The sequence below is a fragment of the Phoenix dactylifera genome, chromosome 4 (genome assembly GCF_051530095.1).
Source record: "Phoenix dactylifera cultivar Ajwa chromosome 4, Ajwa_hap1_PhDact_Kaust_v1.1, whole genome shotgun sequence".
In the NCBI taxonomy this organism is placed as follows: Eukaryota; Viridiplantae; Streptophyta; class Magnoliopsida; order Arecales; family Arecaceae; genus Phoenix; species Phoenix dactylifera.
Genome location: NC_143193.1, coordinates 34,782,438 through 34,796,424, shown reverse-complemented (window position 1 = coordinate 34,796,424; position 13,987 = coordinate 34,782,438). Strand labels below are relative to the sequence as shown.

Genomic DNA, 13,987 nt, shown 5'->3' with positions numbered 1-13,987 from the left:
TTTTGGCTTTTCCTCTTCGGATAATTTTTTTCCCCCGAAAATAAACTGAGTCCGGAGACTGGCGGTGCCATGCCGCATAGCGGGACCAGCGCGTTGAATCCTACACCAGAACGGCCCCGGCGGCGCGAATGTCTCGGGCCGTCGAGGTCTGCTGCTTTGTCATAAAAGGGAGTTTCGATGGGCATGTCATGGGTGCGATCATACCAGCACTAATGCACCGGATCCCATCAGAACTCCGCAGTTAAGCGTGCTTGGGCGAGAGTAGTACTAGGATGGGTGACCCCCTGGGAAGTCCTCGTGTTGCACCCCTTTTATTTTTTGCCCGCTTTTTTATTTTTTGATAATATTTATTTTTAATTTGTCGGCTTTTGGCTTTTCCTCTTCGGATAATTTTTTTCCCCCGAAAATAAACTGAGTCCGGAGACTCGCGGTGCCATGCCGCATAGCGGAACAGCGCGTTGAATCCTACGCCAGAACGGCCCCGACAGCGCGAATGCCTCGGGCCGTCGAGGTCTGCTGCTTCGTCATAAAAGGGAGTTTCGAAGGGCATGTCATGGGTGCGATCATACCAGCACTAATGCACCGGATCCGATCAGAACTCCGCAGTTAAGCGTGCTTGGGCGAGAATAGTACTAGGATGGGTGACCCCCTGGGAAGTCCTCGTGTTGCACCCTTTTTATTTTTTGCCCGCTTTTTTATTTTTTGATAATATTTATTTTTAATTTTTCGGCTTTTGGCTTTTCCTCTTCGGATAATTTTTTTCCCCCGAAAATAAACTGAGTCCGGAGACTCGCGGTGCCATGCCGCATAGCGGAACAGCGCGTTGAATCCTACGCCAGAACGGCCCCGGCAGCGCGAATGCCTCGGGCCGTCGAGGTCTGCTGCTTTGTCATAAAAGGGAGTTTCGAAGGGCATGTCATGGGTGCGATCATACCAGCACTAATGCACCGGATCCCATCATAACTCCGCAGTTAAGCGTGCTTGGGTGAGAGAAGTACTAGGATGGGTGACCCCCTGGGAAGTCCTCGTGTTGCACCCTTTTTATTTTTTGCCCGTTTTTTTATTTTTTGGTAATATTTATTTTTAATTTTTTGGCTTTTGGCTTTTCCTCTTCGGATAATTTTTTCCCCCAGAAAATAAACTGAGTCCGGAGACCGGCGGTGCCATGCCGCATAGCGGAACAGCGCGTTGAATCATACGCCAGAACGGCCCCGGCAGCGCGAATGTCTCGGGCCGTCGAGGTCTGCTGCTTTGTCTTAAAAGGGAGTTTCGAAGGGCATGTCTTGGGTGCGATCATACCAGCACTAATGCACCGGATCCCATCATAACTCCGCAGTTAAGCGTGCTTGGGCGAGAGAAGTACTAGGATGGGTGACCCCCTGGGAAGTCCTCGTGTTGCACCCTTTTTATTTTTTGCCCGCTTTTTTATTTTTTGGTAATATTTATTTTTAATTTTTTGGCTTTTGGCTTTTCCTCTTCGGATAATTTTTTCCCCCAGAAAATAAACTGAGTCCGGAGACTGGCGGTGCCATGCCGCATAGCGGAACAGCGCGTTGAATCATACTCCAGAACGGCCCCGGCAGCGCGAATGTCTCGGGCCGTCGAGGTCTGCTGCTTTGTCTTAAAAGGGAGTTTCGAAGGGCATGTCTTGGGTGCGATCATACCAGCACTAATGCACCGGATCCCATCAGAACTCCGCAGTTAAGCGTGCTTGGGTGAGAGCAGTACTAGGATGGGTGACCCCCTGGGAAGTCCTCGTGTTGCACCCTTTTTATTTTTTGCCCGCTTTTTTATTTTTTGATAATATTTATTTTTAATTTTTCGGCTTTTGGCTTTTCCTCTTCGGATAATTTTTTTCCCCCGACAATAAACTGAGTCCGGAGACTGGTGGTGCCATGCCGCATAGCGGGACCAGCGCGTTGAATCCTACGCCAGAACGGCCCCGGCAGCGTGAATGTCTCGGGCCGTCGAGGTCTGCTGCTTTGTCATAAAAGGGAGTTTCGAAGGGCATGTCATGGGTGCGATCATACCAGCACTAATGCACCGGATCCCATCAGAACTCCGTAGTTAAGCGTGCTTGGGCGAGAGTAGTACTAGGATGGGTGACCCCCTGGGAAGTCCTCGTGTTGCACCCTTTTTATTTTTTGCCCGCTTTTTTATTTTTTGATAATATTTATTTTTAATTTTTCGGCTTTTGGCTTTTCCTCTTCGGATAATTTTTTTTTCCGAAAATAAACTGAGTCCGGAGACTGGCGGTGCCATGCCGCATAGCGGAACAGCGCGTTGAATCCTACGCCAGAACGGCCCCGGCAGCGCGAATGTCTCGGGCCGTCGCGGTCTGCTGCTTTGTCATAAAAGGGAGTTTCGAAGGGCATGTCATGGGTGTGATCATACCAGCACTAATGCACCGGATCCCATCATAACTCCGCAGTTAAGCGTGCTTGGGCGAGAGAAGTACTAGGATGGGTGACCCCCTGGGAAGTCCTCGTGTTGCACCCTTTTTATTTTTTGCCCGCTTTTTTATTTTTTGATAATATTTATTTTTAATTTTTTGGCTTTTGGCTTTTCCTCTTCGGATAATTTTTTTCCCCCGACAATAAACTGGGTCCGGAGACTGGCGGTGCCATGCCGCATAGCGGGACCAGCGCGTTGAATCCTACGCCAGAACGGCCCCGGCAGCGCGAATGTCTCGGGCCGTCGAGGTCTGCTGCTTTGTTTTAAAAGGGAGTTTCGAAGGGCATATCATGGGTGCGATCATACCAGCACTAATGCACCGGATCCCATCAGAACTCCGCAGTTAAGCGTGCTTGGGCGAGAGTAGTACTAGGATGGGTGACCCCCTGGGAAGTCCTCGTGTTGCACCCCTTTTATTTTTTGCCCGCATTTTTCTTTTTTGATAACATTTATTTTTAATTTTTTGGCTTTTGGCTTTTCCTCTTCGGATAATTTTTTTCCCTCGAAAATAAACTGAGTCCGGAGACTCGCGGTGCCATGCCGCATAGCGGAACAGCGCATTGAATCCTACGCCAGAACGGCCCCGGCAGCACGAATGTCTCGGGCCGTCGAGGTCTGCTGCTTTGTCATAAAAGGGTGTTTCGATGGGCATGTCATGGGTGCGATCATACCAGCCCTAATGCACCGGATCCCATCAGAACTCCGCAGTTAAGCGTGCTTGGGCGAGAGTAGTACTAGGATGGGTGACCCCCTGGGAAGTCCTCGTCTTGCACCCCTTTTTATTTTTTGCCCACTTTTTTATTTTTTGATAATATTTATTTTTAATTTTTCGGCTTTTGGCTTTTCCTCTTCGGATAATTTTTTTCCCCCGAAAATAAACTGAGTCCGGAGACTCGCGGTGCCATGCCGCATAGCGGAACAGCGCATTGAATCCTACGCCAGAACGGCCCCGGCAGCGCGAATGTCTCGGGCCGTCGAGGTCTGCTGCTTTGTCATAAAAGGGTGTTTCGATGGGCATGTCATGGGTGCGATCATACCAGCACTAATGCACCGGATCCCATCAGAACTCCGCAGTTAAGCGTGCTTGGGCGAGAGTAGTACTAGGATGGGTGACCCCCTGGGAAGTCCTCGTGTTGCACCCTTTTTATTTTTTTCTCCACTTTTTTATTTTTTGATAATATTTATTTTTAATTTTTCGGCTTTTGGCTTTTCCTCTTCGGATAATTTTTTTCCCCCGAAAATAAACTGAGTCCGGAGACTGGCGGTGCTATGCCGCATAGCGGGACCAGCGCGTTGAATCCTACACCAGAACGGCCCCGGCGGCGCGAATGTCTCGGGCCGTCGAGGTCTGCTGCTTTGTCATAAAAGGGAGTTTCGATGGGCATGTCATGGGTGCGATCATACCAGCACTAATGCACCGGATCCCATCAGAACTCCGCAGTTAAGCGTGCTTGGGCGAGAGTAGTACTAGGATGGGTGACCCCCTGGGAAGTCCTCGTGTTGCACCCCTTTTATTTTTTGCCCGCTTTTTTATTTTTTGATAATATTTATTTTTAATTTGTCGGCTTTTGGCTTTTCCTCTTCGGATAATTTTTTTCCCCCGAAAATAAACTGAGTCCGGAGACTCGCGGTGCCATGCCGCATAGCGGAACAGCGCGTTGAATCCTACGCCAGAACGGCCCCGACAGCGCGAATGCCTCGGGCCGTCGAGGTCTGCTGCTTCGTCATAAAAGGGAGTTTCGAAGGGCATGTCATGGGTGCGATCATACCAGCACTAATGCACCGGATCCGATCAGAACTCCGCAGTTAAGCGTGCTTGGGCGAGAATAGTACTAGGATGGGTGACCCCCTGGGAAGTCCTCGTGTTGCACCCTTTTTATTTTTTGCCCGCTTTTTTATTTTTTGATAATATTTATTTTTAATTTTTCGGCTTTTGGCTTTTCCTCTTCGGATAATTTTTTTTTCCGAAAATAAACTGAGTCCGGAGACTGGCGGTGCCATGCCGCATAGCGGAACAGCGCGTTGAATCCTACGCCAGAACGGCCCCGGCAGCGCGAATGTCTCGGGCCGTCGCGGTCTGCTGCTTTGTCATAAAAGGGAGTTTCGAAGGGCATGTCATGGGTGCGATCATACCAGCACTAATGCACCGGATCCCATCAGAACTCCGTAGTTAAGCGTGCTTGGGCGAGAGTAGTACTAGGATGGGTGACCCCCTGGGAAGTCCTCGTGTTGCACCCTTTTTATTTTTTGCCCGCTTTTTTATTTTTTGATAATATTTATTTTTAATTTTTCGGCTTTTGGCTTTTCCTCTTCGGATAATTTTTTTTTCCGAAAATAAACTGAGTCCGGAGACTGGCGGTGCCATGCCGCATAGCGGAACAGCGCGTTGAATCCTACGCCAGAACGGCCCCGGCAGCGCGAATGTCTCGGGCCGTCGCGGTCTGCTGCTTTGTCATAAAAGGGAGTTTCGAAGGGCATGTCATGGGTGTGATCATACCAGCACTAATGCACCGGATCCCATCATAACTCCGCAGTTAAGCGTGCTTGGGCGAGAGAAGTACTAGGATGGGTGACCCCCTGGGAAGTCCTCGTGTTGCACCCTTTTTATTTTTTGCCCGCTTTTTTATTTTTTGATAATATTTATTTTTAATTTTTTGGCTTTTGGCTTTTCCTCTTCGGATAATTTTTTTCCCCCGACAATAAACTGGGTCCGGAGACTGGCGGTGCCATGCCGCATAGCGGGACCAGCGCGTTGAATCCTACGCCAGAACGGCCCCGGCAGCGCGAATGTCTCGGGCCGTCGAGGTCTGCTGCTTTGTTTTAAAAGGGAGTTTCGAAGGGCATATCATGGGTGCGATCATACCAGCACTAATGCACCGGATCCCATCAGAACTCCGCAGTTAAGCGTGCTTGGGCGAGAGTAGTACTAGGATGGGTGACCCCCTGGGAAGTCCTCGTGTTGCACCCCTTTTATTTTTTGCCCGCATTTTTCTTTTTTGATAACATTTATTTTTAATTTTTTGGCTTTTGGCTTTTCCTCTTCGGATAATTTTTTTCCCTCGAAAATAAACTGAGTCCGGAGACTCGCGGTGCCATGCCGCATAGCGGAACAGCGCATTGAATCCTACGCCAGAACGGCCCCGGCAGCACGAATGTCTCGGGCCGTCGAGGTCTGCTGCTTTGTCATAAAAGGGTGTTTCGATGGGCATGTCATGGGTGCGATCATACCAGCCCTAATGCACCGGATCCCATCAGAACTCCGCAGTTAAGCGTGCTTGGGCGAGAGTAGTACTAGGATGGGTGACCCCCTGGGAAGTCCTCGTCTTGCACCCCTTTTTATTTTTTGCCCACTTTTTTATTTTTTGATAATATTTATTTTTAATTTTTCGGCTTTTGGCTTTTCCTCTTCGGATAATTTTTTTCCCCCGAAAATAAACTGAGTCCGGAGACTCGCGGTGCCATGCCGCATAGCGGAACAGCGCATTGAATCCTACGCCAGAACGGCCCCGGCAGCGCGAATGTCTCGGGCCGTCGAGGTCTGCTGCTTTGTCATAAAAGGGTGTTTCGATGGGCATGTCATGGGTGCGATCATACCAGCACTAATGCACCGGATCCCATCAGAACTCCGCAGTTAAGCGTGCTTGGGCGAGAGTAGTACTAGGATGGGTGACCCCCTGGGAAGTCCTCGTGTTGCACCCTTTTTATTTTTTTCTCCACTTTTTTATTTTTTGATAATATTTATTTTTAATTTTTCGGCTTTTGGCTTTTCCTCTTCGGATAATTTTTTTCCCCCGAAAATAAACTGAGTCCGGAGACTGGCGGTGCTATGCCGCATAGCGGGACCAGCGCGTTGAATCCTACACCAGAACGGCCCCGGCGGCGCGAATGTCTCGGGCCGTCGAGGTCTGCTGCTTTGTCATAAAAGGGAGTTTCGATGGGCATGTCATGGGTGCGATCATACCAGCACTAATGCACCGGATCCCATCAGAACTCCGCAGTTAAGCGTGCTTGGGCGAGAGTAGTACTAGGATGGGTGACCCCCTGGGAAGTCCTCGTGTTGCACCCCTTTTATTTTTTGCCCGCTTTTTTATTTTTTGATAATATTTATTTTTAATTTGTCGGCTTTTGGCTTTTCCTCTTCGGATAATTTTTTTCCCCCGAAAATAAACTGAGTCCGGAGACTCGCGGTGCCATGCCGCATAGCGGAACAGCGCGTTGAATCCTACGCCAGAACGGCCCCGACAGCGCGAATGCCTCGGGCCGTCGAGGTCTGCTGCTTCGTCATAAAAGGGAGTTTCGAAGGGCATGTCATGGGTGCGATCATACCAGCACTAATGCACCGGATCCGATCAGAACTCCGCAGTTAAGCGTGCTTGGGCGAGAATAGTACTAGGATGGGTGACCCCCTGGGAAGTCCTCGTGTTGCACCCTTTTTATTTTTTGCCCGCTTTTTTATTTTTTGATAATATTTATTTTTAATTTTTCGGCTTTTGGCTTTTCCTCTTCGGATAATTTTTTTTCCCGAAAATAAACTGAGTCCGGAGACTGGCGGTGCCATGCCGCATAGCGGAACAGCGCGTTGAATCCTACGCCAGAACGGCCCCGGCGGCGCGAATGTCTCGGGCCGTCGCGGTCTACTGCTTTGTCATTAAAGGGAGTTTCGAAGGGCATGTCATGGGTGCGATCATACCAGCACTAATGCACCGGATCCCATCATAACTCCGCAGTTAAGCGTGCTTGGGCGAGAGAAGTACTAGGATGGGTGACCCCCTGGGAAGTCCTCGTGTTGCACCCTTTTTATTTTTTGCCCGCTTTTTTATTTTTTGATAATATTTATTTTTAATTTTTTGGCTTTTGGCTTTTCCTCTTCGGATAATTTTTTCCCCCCGAAAATAAACTGAGTCCGGAGACTGGCGGTGCCATGCCGCATAGCGGAACAGCGCGTTGAATCATACGCCAGAACGGCCCCGGCAGCGCGAATGTCTCGGGCCGTCGAGGTCTGCTGCTTTGCCTTAAAAGGGAGTTTCGAAGGGCATGTCTTTGGTGCGATCATACCAGCACTAATGCACCGGATCCCATGAGAACTCCGCAGTTAAGCGTGCTTGGGCGAGAGTAGTACTAGGATGGGTGACCCCCTGGGAAGTCCTCGTGTTGCACCCTTTTTATTTTTTGCCCGCTTTTTTATTTTTTGATAATATTTATTTTTAATTTTTCGGCTTTTGGCTTTTCGTCTTCGGATAATTTTTTTTCCCCGACAATAAACTGAGTCCGGAGACTGGCGGTGCCATGCCGCATAGCGGGACCAGCGCGTTGAATCCTACGCCAGAACGGCCCCGGCAGCGTGAATGTCTCGGGCCGTCGAGGTCTGCTGCTTTGTCATAAAAGGGAGTTTCGAAGGGCAGGTCATGGGTGCGATCATACCAGCACTAATGCACCGGATCCCATCAGAACTCCGCAGTTAAGCGTGCTTGGGCGAGAGTAGTACTAGGATGGGTGACCCCCTGGGAAGTCCTCGTGTTGCACCCTTTTTATTTTTTGCCCGCTTTTTTATTTTTTGATAATATTTATTTTTAATTTTTCGGCTTTTGGCTTTTCCTCTTCGGATAATTTTTTTTCCCGAAAATAAACTGAGTCCGGAGACGGGCGGTGCCATGCCGCATAGCGGAACAGCGAGTTGAATCCTACGCCAGAACGGCCCCGGCAGCGCGAATGTCTCGGGCCGTCGCGGTCTGCTGCTTTGTCATAAAAGGGAGTTTCGAAGGGCATGTCATGGGTGCGATCATACCAGCACTAATGCACCGGATCCCATCATAACTCCGCAGTTAGGCGTGCTTGGGCGAGAGAAGTACTAGGATGGGTGACCCCCTGGGAAGTCCTCGTGTTGCACCCTTTTTATTTTTTGCCCGCTTTTTTATTTTTTGATAATATTTATTTTTAATTTTTTGGCTTTTGGCTTTTCCTCTTCGGATAATTTTTTCCCCCCGAAAATAAACTGAGTCCGGAGACTGGCGGTGCCATGCCGCATAGCGGGACCAGCGCGTTGAATCCTACGCCAGAACGGCCCCGGCAGCGTGAATGTCTCGGGCCGTCGAGGTCTGCTGCTTTGTCATAAAAGGGAGTTTCGAAGGGCATGTCATGGGTGCGATCATACCAGCACTAATGCACCGGATCCCATCAGAACTCCGTAGTTAAGCATGCTTGGGCGAGAGTAGTACTAGGATGGGTGACCCCCTGGGAAGTCCTCGTGTTGCACCCTTTTTATTTTTTGCCCGCTTTTTTATTTTTTGATAATATTTATTTTTAATTTTTCGGCTTTTGGCTTTTCCTCTTCGGATAATTTTTTTTTCCGAAAATAAACTGAGTCCGGAGACTGGCGGTGCCATGCCGCATAGCGGAACAGCGCGTTGAATCCTACGCCAGAACGGCCCCGGCAGCGCGAATGTCTCGGGCCGTCGCGGTCTGCTGCTTTGTCATAAAAGGGAGTTTCGAAGGGCATGTCATGGGTGTGATCATACCAGCACTAATGCACCGGATCCCATCATAACTCCGCAGTTAAGCGTGCTTGGGCGAGAGAAGTACTAGGATGGGTGACCCCCTGGGAAGTCCTCGTGTTGCACCCTTTTTATTTTTTGCCCGCTTTTTTATTTTTTGATAATATTTATTTTTAATTTTTTGGCTTTTGGCTTTTCCTCTTCGGATAATTTTTTTCCCCCGACAATAAACTGGGTCCGGAGACTGGCGGTGCCATGCCGCATAGCGGGACCAGCGCGTTGAATCCTACGCCAGAACGGCCCCGGCAGCGCGAATGTCTCGGGCCGTCGAGGTCTGCTGCTTTGTCATAAAAGGGAGTTTCGAAGGGCATATCATGGGTGCGATCATACCAGCACTAATGCACCGGATCCCATCAGAACCCCGCAGTTAAGCGTGCTTGGGCGAGAGTAGTACTAGGATGGGTGACCCCCTGGGAAGTCCTCGTGTTGCACCCCTTTTATTTTTTGCCCGCTTTTTTATTTTTTGATAACATTTATTTTTTATTTTTCGGCTTTTGGCTTTTCCTCTTCGGATAATTTTTTTCCCCCGAAAATAAACTGAGTCCGGAGACTGGCGGTGCCATGCCGCATAGCGGAACGGCGTGTTGAATCCTACGCCAGAACGGCCCCGGCAGTGCGAATGTCTCGGGCCATCGAGGTCTGCTGCTTTGTCATAAAAGGGAGTTTCGATGGGGATGTCATGGGTGCGATCATACCAGCACTAATGCACCGGATCCCATCAGAACTCCGCAGTTAAGCGTGCTTGGGCGAGAGTAGTACTAGGATGGGTGACCCCCTGGGAAGTCCTCGTGTTGCACCCCTTTTATTTTTTGCCCGCTTTTTTATTTTTTGATAATATTTATTTTTAATTTGTCGGCTTTTGGCTTTTCCTCTTCGGATAATTTTTTTCCCCCGAAAATAAACTGAGTCCGGAGACTCGCGGTGCCATGCCGCATAGCGGAACAGCGCGTTGAATCCTACGCCAGAACGGCCCCGGCAGCGCGAATGCCTCGGGCCGTCGAGGTCTGCTGCTTTGTCATAAAAGGGAGTTTCGAAGGGCATGTCATGGGTGCGATCATACCAGCACTAATGCACCGGATCCCATCATAACTCCGCAGTTAAGTGTGCTTGGGTGAGAGAAGTACTAGGATGGGTGACCCCCTGGGAAGTCCTCGTGTTGCACCCTTTTTATTTTTTGCCCGCTTTTTTATTTTTTGGTAATATTTATTTTTAATTTTTTGGCTTTTGGCTTTTCCTCTTCGGATAATTTTTTCCCCCAGAAAATAAACTGAGTCCGGAGACTGGCGGTGCCATGCCGCATAGCGGAACAGCGCGTTGAATCATACGCCAGAACGGCCCCGGCAGCGCGAATGTCTCGGGCCGTCGAGGTCTGCTGCTTTGTCTTAAAAGGGAGTTTCGAAGGGCATGTCTTGGGTGCGATCATACCAGCACTAATGCACCGGATCCCATCATAACTCCGCAGTTAAGCGTGCTTGGGCGAGAGAAGTACTAGGATGGGTGACCCCCTGGGAAGTCCTCGTGTTGCACCCTTTTTATTTTTTGCCCGCTTTTTTATTTTTTGGTAATATTTATTTTTAATTTTTTGGCTTTTGGCTTTTCCTCTTCGGATAATTTTTTCCCCCAGAAAATAAACTGAGTCCGGAGACTGGCGGTGCCATGCCGCATAGCGGAACAGCGCGTTGAATCATACGCCAGAACGGCCCCGGCAGCGCGAATGTCTCGGGCCGTCGAGGTCTGCTGCTTTGTCTTAAAAGGGAGTTTCGAAGGGCATGTCTTGGGTGCGATCATACCAGCACTAATGCACCGGATCCCATCAGAACTCCGCAGTTAAGCGTGCTTGGGTGAGAGTAGTACTAGGATGGGTGACCCCCTGGGAAGTCCTCGTGTTGCACCCTTTTTATTTTTTGCCCGCTTTTTTATTTTTTGATAATATTTATTTTTAATTTTTCGGCTTTTGGCTTTTCCTCTTCGGATAATTTTTTTCCCCCGACAATAAACTGAGTCCGGAGACTGGCGGTGCCATGCCGCATAGCGGGACCAGCGCGTTGAATCCTACGCCAGAACGGCCCCGGCAGCGTGAATGTCTCGGGCCGTCGAGGTCTGCTGCTTTGTCATAAAAGGGAGTTTCGAAGGGCATGTCATGGGTGCGATCATACCAGCACTAATGCACCGGATCCCATCAGAACTCCGTAGTTAAGCGTGCTTGGGCGAGAGTAGTACTAGGATGGGTGACCCCCTGGGAAGTCCTCGTGTTGCACCCTTTTTATTTTTTGCCCGCTTTTTTATTTTTTGATAATATTTATTTTTAATTTTTCGGCTTTTGGCTTTTCCTCTTCGGATAATTTTTTTTTCCGAAAATAAACTGAGTCCGGAGACTGGCGGTGCCATGCCGCATAGCGGAACAGCGCGTTGAATCCTACGCCAGAACGGCCCCGGCAGCGCGAATGTCTCGGGCCGTCGCGGTCTGCTGCTTTGTCATAAAAGGGAGTTTCGAAGGGCATGTCATGGGTGTGATCATACCAGCACTAATGCACCGGATCCCATCATAACTCCGCAGTTAAGCGTGCTTGGGCGAGAGAAGTACTAGGATGGGTGACCCCCTGGGAAGTCCTCGTGTTGCACCCTTTTTATTTTTTGCCCGCTTTTTTATTTTTTGATAATATTTATTTTTAATTTTTTGGCTTTTGGCTTTTCCTCTTCGGATAATTTTTTTCCCCCGACAATAAACTGGGTCCGGAGACTGGCGGTGCCATGCCGCATAGCGGGACCAGCGCGTTGAATCCTACGCCAGAACGGCCCCGGCAGCGCGAATGTCTCGGGCCGTCGAGGTCTGCTGCTTTGTTTTAAAAGGGAGTTTCGAAGGGCATATCATGGGTGCGATCATACCAGCACTAATGCACCGGATCCCATCAGAACTCCGCAGTTAAGCGTGCTTGGGCGAGAGTAGTACTAGGATGGGTGACCCCCTGGGAAGTCCTCGTGTTGCACCCCTTTTATTTTTTGCCCGCATTTTTCTTTTTTGATAACATTTATTTTTAATTTTTTGGCTTTTGGCTTTTCCTCTTCGGATAATTTTTTTCCCTCGAAAATAAACTGAGTCCGGAGACTCGCGGTGCCATGCCGCATAGCGGAACAGCGCATTGAATCCTACGCCAGAACGGCCCCGGCAGCACGAATGTCTCGGGCCGTCGAGGTCTGCTGCTTTGTCATAAAAGGGTGTTTCGATGGGCATGTCATGGGTGCGATCATACCAGCCCTAATGCACCGGATCCCATCAGAACTCCGCAGTTAAGCGTGCTTGGGCGAGAGTAGTACTAGGATGGGTGACCCCCTGGGAAGTCCTCGTCTTGCACCCCTTTTTATTTTTTGCCCACTTTTTTATTTTTTGATAATATTTATTTTTAATTTTTCGGCTTTTGGCTTTTCCTCTTCGGATAATTTTTTTCCCCCGAAAATAAACTGAGTCCGGAGACTCGCGGTGCCATGCCGCATAGCGGAACAGCGCATTGAATCCTACGCCAGAACGGCCCCGGCAGCGCGAATGTCTCGGGCCGTCGAGGTCTGCTGCTTTGTCATAAAAGGGTGTTTCGATGGGCATGTCATGGGTGCGATCATACCAGCACTAATGCACCGGATCCCATCAGAACTCCGCAGTTAAGCGTGCTTGGGCGAGAGTAGTACTAGGATGGGTGACCCCCTGGGAAGTCCTCGTGTTGCACCCTTTTTATTTTTTTCTCCACTTTTTTATTTTTTGATAATATTTATTTTTAATTTTTCGGCTTTTGGCTTTTCCTCTTCGGATAATTTTTTTCCCCCGAAAATAAACTGAGTCCGGAGACTGGCGGTGCTATGCCGCATAGCGGGACCAGCGCGTTGAATCCTACACCAGAACGGCCCCGGCGGCGCGAATGTCTCGGGCCGTCGAGGTCTGCTGCTTTGTCATAAAAGGGAGTTTCGATGGGCATGTCATGGGTGCGATCATACCAGCACTAATGCACCGGATCCCATCAGAACTCCGCAGTTAAGCGTGCTTGGGCGAGAGTAGTACTAGGATGGGTGACCCCCTGGGAAGTCCTCGTGTTGCACCCCTTTTATTTTTTGCCCGCTTTTTTATTTTTTGATAATATTTATTTTTAATTTGTCGGCTTTTGGCTTTTCCTCTTCGGATAATTTTTTTCCCCCGAAAATAAACTGAGTCCGGAGACTCGCGGTGCCATGCCGCATAGCGGAACAGCGCGTTGAATCCTACGCCAGAACGGCCCCGACAGCGCGAATGCCTCGGGCCGTCGAGGTCTGCTGCTTCGTCATAAAAGGGAGTTTCGAAGGGCATGTCATGGGTGCGATCATACCAGCACTAATGCACCGGATCCGATCAGAACTCCGCAGTTAAGCGTGCTTGGGCGAGAATAGTACTAGGATGGGTGACCCCCTGGGAAGTCCTCGTGTTGCACCCTTTTTATTTTTTGCCCGCTTTTTTATTTTTTGATAATATTTATTTTTAATTTTTCGGCTTTTGGCTTTTCCTCTTCGGATAATTTTTTTTCCCGAAAATAAACTGAGTCCGGAGACTGGCGGTGCCATGCCGCATAGCGGAACAGCGCGTTGAATCCTACGCCAGAACGGCCCCGGCGGCGCGAATGTCTCGGGCCGTCGCGGTCTACTGCTTTGTCATTAAAGGGAGTTTCGAAGGGCATGTCATGGGTGCGATCATACCAGCACTAATGCACCGGATCCCATCATAACTCCGCAGTTAAGCGTGCTTGGGCGAGAGAAGTACTAGGATGGGTGACCCCCTGGGAAGTCCTCGTGTTGCACCCTTTTTATTTTTTGCCCGCTTTTTTATTTTTTGATAATATTTATTTTTAATTTTTTGGCTTTTGGCTTTTCCTCTTCGGATAATTTTTTCCCCCCGAAAATAAACTGAGTCCGGAGACTGGCGGTGCCATGCCGCATAGCGGAACAGCGCGTTGAATCATACGCCA

General features: G+C 49.4%; 37 non-coding genes and 1 pseudogene across 37 annotated transcripts; all 38 read left to right on the top strand.

Annotated features, from left to right (window-relative positions):
* The first annotated feature begins 190 nt into the window (after nt 1–190).
* Nucleotides 191–309, top strand: LOC148708884 (5S ribosomal RNA). Its single transcript, XR_015984954.2, has one exon. It is a non-coding gene; the product is annotated as a 5S ribosomal RNA (ribosomal RNA).
* Nucleotides 310–555: 246 nt separating this feature from the next.
* On the top strand, nt 556–674 carry LOC148711072 (5S ribosomal RNA). Its single transcript, XR_015981902.2, has one exon. It is a non-coding gene; the product is annotated as a 5S ribosomal RNA (ribosomal RNA).
* A 246-nt stretch (nt 675–920) lies between these two features.
* LOC148708882 (5S ribosomal RNA) lies at nt 921–1,039 on the top strand. Its single transcript, XR_015978545.2, has one exon. It is a non-coding gene; the product is annotated as a 5S ribosomal RNA (ribosomal RNA).
* A 246-nt stretch (nt 1,040–1,285) lies between these two features.
* On the top strand, nt 1,286–1,404 carry LOC148708881 (5S ribosomal RNA). Its single transcript, XR_015983739.2, has one exon. It is a non-coding gene; the product is annotated as a 5S ribosomal RNA (ribosomal RNA).
* Nucleotides 1,405–1,650: 246 nt separating this feature from the next.
* Nucleotides 1,651–1,769, top strand: LOC148708880 (5S ribosomal RNA). Its single transcript, XR_015978103.2, has one exon. It is a non-coding gene; the product is annotated as a 5S ribosomal RNA (ribosomal RNA).
* Nucleotides 1,770–2,016: 247 nt separating this feature from the next.
* Nucleotides 2,017–2,135, top strand: LOC148708879 (5S ribosomal RNA). The gene has a single exon (XR_016412607.1). It is a non-coding gene; the product is annotated as a 5S ribosomal RNA (ribosomal RNA).
* Nucleotides 2,136–2,380: 245 nt separating this feature from the next.
* LOC148708878 (5S ribosomal RNA) lies at nt 2,381–2,499 on the top strand. The gene has a single exon (XR_015978642.2). It is a non-coding gene; the product is annotated as a 5S ribosomal RNA (ribosomal RNA).
* Nucleotides 2,500–2,746: 247 nt separating this feature from the next.
* Nucleotides 2,747–2,865, top strand: LOC148708877 (5S ribosomal RNA). The gene has a single exon (XR_015979281.2). It is a non-coding gene; the product is annotated as a 5S ribosomal RNA (ribosomal RNA).
* A 246-nt stretch (nt 2,866–3,111) lies between these two features.
* On the top strand, nt 3,112–3,230 carry LOC148708876 (5S ribosomal RNA). Its single transcript, XR_015979280.1, has one exon. It is a non-coding gene; the product is annotated as a 5S ribosomal RNA (ribosomal RNA).
* Nucleotides 3,231–3,477: 247 nt separating this feature from the next.
* Nucleotides 3,478–3,596, top strand: LOC148708875 (5S ribosomal RNA). Its single transcript, XR_015979831.2, has one exon. It is a non-coding gene; the product is annotated as a 5S ribosomal RNA (ribosomal RNA).
* A 248-nt stretch (nt 3,597–3,844) lies between these two features.
* LOC148708874 (5S ribosomal RNA) lies at nt 3,845–3,963 on the top strand. The gene has a single exon (XR_016413055.1). It is a non-coding gene; the product is annotated as a 5S ribosomal RNA (ribosomal RNA).
* Nucleotides 3,964–4,209: 246 nt separating this feature from the next.
* LOC148708873 (5S ribosomal RNA) lies at nt 4,210–4,328 on the top strand. The gene has a single exon (XR_015978641.2). It is a non-coding gene; the product is annotated as a 5S ribosomal RNA (ribosomal RNA).
* A 245-nt stretch (nt 4,329–4,573) lies between these two features.
* Nucleotides 4,574–4,692, top strand: LOC148711061 (5S ribosomal RNA). Its single transcript, XR_015980146.2, has one exon. It is a non-coding gene; the product is annotated as a 5S ribosomal RNA (ribosomal RNA).
* A 245-nt stretch (nt 4,693–4,937) lies between these two features.
* Nucleotides 4,938–5,056, top strand: LOC148711060 (5S ribosomal RNA). The gene has a single exon (XR_015980527.2). It is a non-coding gene; the product is annotated as a 5S ribosomal RNA (ribosomal RNA).
* Nucleotides 5,057–5,303: 247 nt separating this feature from the next.
* On the top strand, nt 5,304–5,422 carry LOC148708870 (5S ribosomal RNA). The gene has a single exon (XR_015981033.2). It is a non-coding gene; the product is annotated as a 5S ribosomal RNA (ribosomal RNA).
* A 246-nt stretch (nt 5,423–5,668) lies between these two features.
* LOC148708869 (5S ribosomal RNA) lies at nt 5,669–5,787 on the top strand. Its single transcript, XR_015983728.2, has one exon. It is a non-coding gene; the product is annotated as a 5S ribosomal RNA (ribosomal RNA).
* A 247-nt stretch (nt 5,788–6,034) lies between these two features.
* Nucleotides 6,035–6,153, top strand: LOC148708868 (5S ribosomal RNA). The gene has a single exon (XR_015978101.2). It is a non-coding gene; the product is annotated as a 5S ribosomal RNA (ribosomal RNA).
* A 248-nt stretch (nt 6,154–6,401) lies between these two features.
* LOC148708867 (5S ribosomal RNA) lies at nt 6,402–6,520 on the top strand. The gene has a single exon (XR_016413033.1). It is a non-coding gene; the product is annotated as a 5S ribosomal RNA (ribosomal RNA).
* Nucleotides 6,521–6,766: 246 nt separating this feature from the next.
* Nucleotides 6,767–6,885, top strand: LOC148708866 (5S ribosomal RNA). Its single transcript, XR_015984953.2, has one exon. It is a non-coding gene; the product is annotated as a 5S ribosomal RNA (ribosomal RNA).
* Nucleotides 6,886–7,130: 245 nt separating this feature from the next.
* On the top strand, nt 7,131–7,249 carry LOC148711054 (5S ribosomal RNA). Its single transcript, XR_015980143.1, has one exon. It is a non-coding gene; the product is annotated as a 5S ribosomal RNA (ribosomal RNA).
* A 246-nt stretch (nt 7,250–7,495) lies between these two features.
* On the top strand, nt 7,496–7,614 carry LOC148708864 (5S ribosomal RNA). The gene has a single exon (XR_015978544.2). It is a non-coding gene; the product is annotated as a 5S ribosomal RNA (ribosomal RNA).
* A 247-nt stretch (nt 7,615–7,861) lies between these two features.
* On the top strand, nt 7,862–7,980 carry LOC148708863 (5S ribosomal RNA). The gene has a single exon (XR_015983717.2). It is a non-coding gene; the product is annotated as a 5S ribosomal RNA (ribosomal RNA).
* Nucleotides 7,981–8,225: 245 nt separating this feature from the next.
* On the top strand, nt 8,226–8,344 carry LOC148708862 (5S ribosomal RNA; annotated as a pseudogene).
* A 247-nt stretch (nt 8,345–8,591) lies between these two features.
* Nucleotides 8,592–8,710, top strand: LOC148708861 (5S ribosomal RNA). The gene has a single exon (XR_016403032.1). It is a non-coding gene; the product is annotated as a 5S ribosomal RNA (ribosomal RNA).
* Nucleotides 8,711–8,955: 245 nt separating this feature from the next.
* Nucleotides 8,956–9,074, top strand: LOC148708860 (5S ribosomal RNA). Its single transcript, XR_015984951.2, has one exon. It is a non-coding gene; the product is annotated as a 5S ribosomal RNA (ribosomal RNA).
* Nucleotides 9,075–9,321: 247 nt separating this feature from the next.
* On the top strand, nt 9,322–9,440 carry LOC148708859 (5S ribosomal RNA). Its single transcript, XR_015979277.2, has one exon. It is a non-coding gene; the product is annotated as a 5S ribosomal RNA (ribosomal RNA).
* A 246-nt stretch (nt 9,441–9,686) lies between these two features.
* On the top strand, nt 9,687–9,805 carry LOC148708858 (5S ribosomal RNA). The gene has a single exon (XR_015978543.2). It is a non-coding gene; the product is annotated as a 5S ribosomal RNA (ribosomal RNA).
* A 246-nt stretch (nt 9,806–10,051) lies between these two features.
* On the top strand, nt 10,052–10,170 carry LOC148708857 (5S ribosomal RNA). The gene has a single exon (XR_015979696.2). It is a non-coding gene; the product is annotated as a 5S ribosomal RNA (ribosomal RNA).
* A 246-nt stretch (nt 10,171–10,416) lies between these two features.
* Nucleotides 10,417–10,535, top strand: LOC148708856 (5S ribosomal RNA). The gene has a single exon (XR_015978099.2). It is a non-coding gene; the product is annotated as a 5S ribosomal RNA (ribosomal RNA).
* A 246-nt stretch (nt 10,536–10,781) lies between these two features.
* Nucleotides 10,782–10,900, top strand: LOC148708855 (5S ribosomal RNA). The gene has a single exon (XR_015979466.2). It is a non-coding gene; the product is annotated as a 5S ribosomal RNA (ribosomal RNA).
* Nucleotides 10,901–11,147: 247 nt separating this feature from the next.
* On the top strand, nt 11,148–11,266 carry LOC148708854 (5S ribosomal RNA). The gene has a single exon (XR_015984950.2). It is a non-coding gene; the product is annotated as a 5S ribosomal RNA (ribosomal RNA).
* A 245-nt stretch (nt 11,267–11,511) lies between these two features.
* LOC148711042 (5S ribosomal RNA) lies at nt 11,512–11,630 on the top strand. Its single transcript, XR_015984772.2, has one exon. It is a non-coding gene; the product is annotated as a 5S ribosomal RNA (ribosomal RNA).
* Nucleotides 11,631–11,877: 247 nt separating this feature from the next.
* On the top strand, nt 11,878–11,996 carry LOC148708852 (5S ribosomal RNA). The gene has a single exon (XR_015978542.2). It is a non-coding gene; the product is annotated as a 5S ribosomal RNA (ribosomal RNA).
* Nucleotides 11,997–12,242: 246 nt separating this feature from the next.
* Nucleotides 12,243–12,361, top strand: LOC148708851 (5S ribosomal RNA). Its single transcript, XR_015979585.2, has one exon. It is a non-coding gene; the product is annotated as a 5S ribosomal RNA (ribosomal RNA).
* Nucleotides 12,362–12,608: 247 nt separating this feature from the next.
* Nucleotides 12,609–12,727, top strand: LOC148708850 (5S ribosomal RNA). The gene has a single exon (XR_015978098.2). It is a non-coding gene; the product is annotated as a 5S ribosomal RNA (ribosomal RNA).
* Nucleotides 12,728–12,975: 248 nt separating this feature from the next.
* Nucleotides 12,976–13,094, top strand: LOC148708849 (5S ribosomal RNA). Its single transcript, XR_015981950.2, has one exon. It is a non-coding gene; the product is annotated as a 5S ribosomal RNA (ribosomal RNA).
* Nucleotides 13,095–13,340: 246 nt separating this feature from the next.
* On the top strand, nt 13,341–13,459 carry LOC148708848 (5S ribosomal RNA). Its single transcript, XR_015978345.2, has one exon. It is a non-coding gene; the product is annotated as a 5S ribosomal RNA (ribosomal RNA).
* Nucleotides 13,460–13,704: 245 nt separating this feature from the next.
* Nucleotides 13,705–13,823, top strand: LOC148708847 (5S ribosomal RNA). Its single transcript, XR_016406565.1, has one exon. It is a non-coding gene; the product is annotated as a 5S ribosomal RNA (ribosomal RNA).
* Nucleotides 13,824–13,987: the final 164 nt, after the last annotated feature.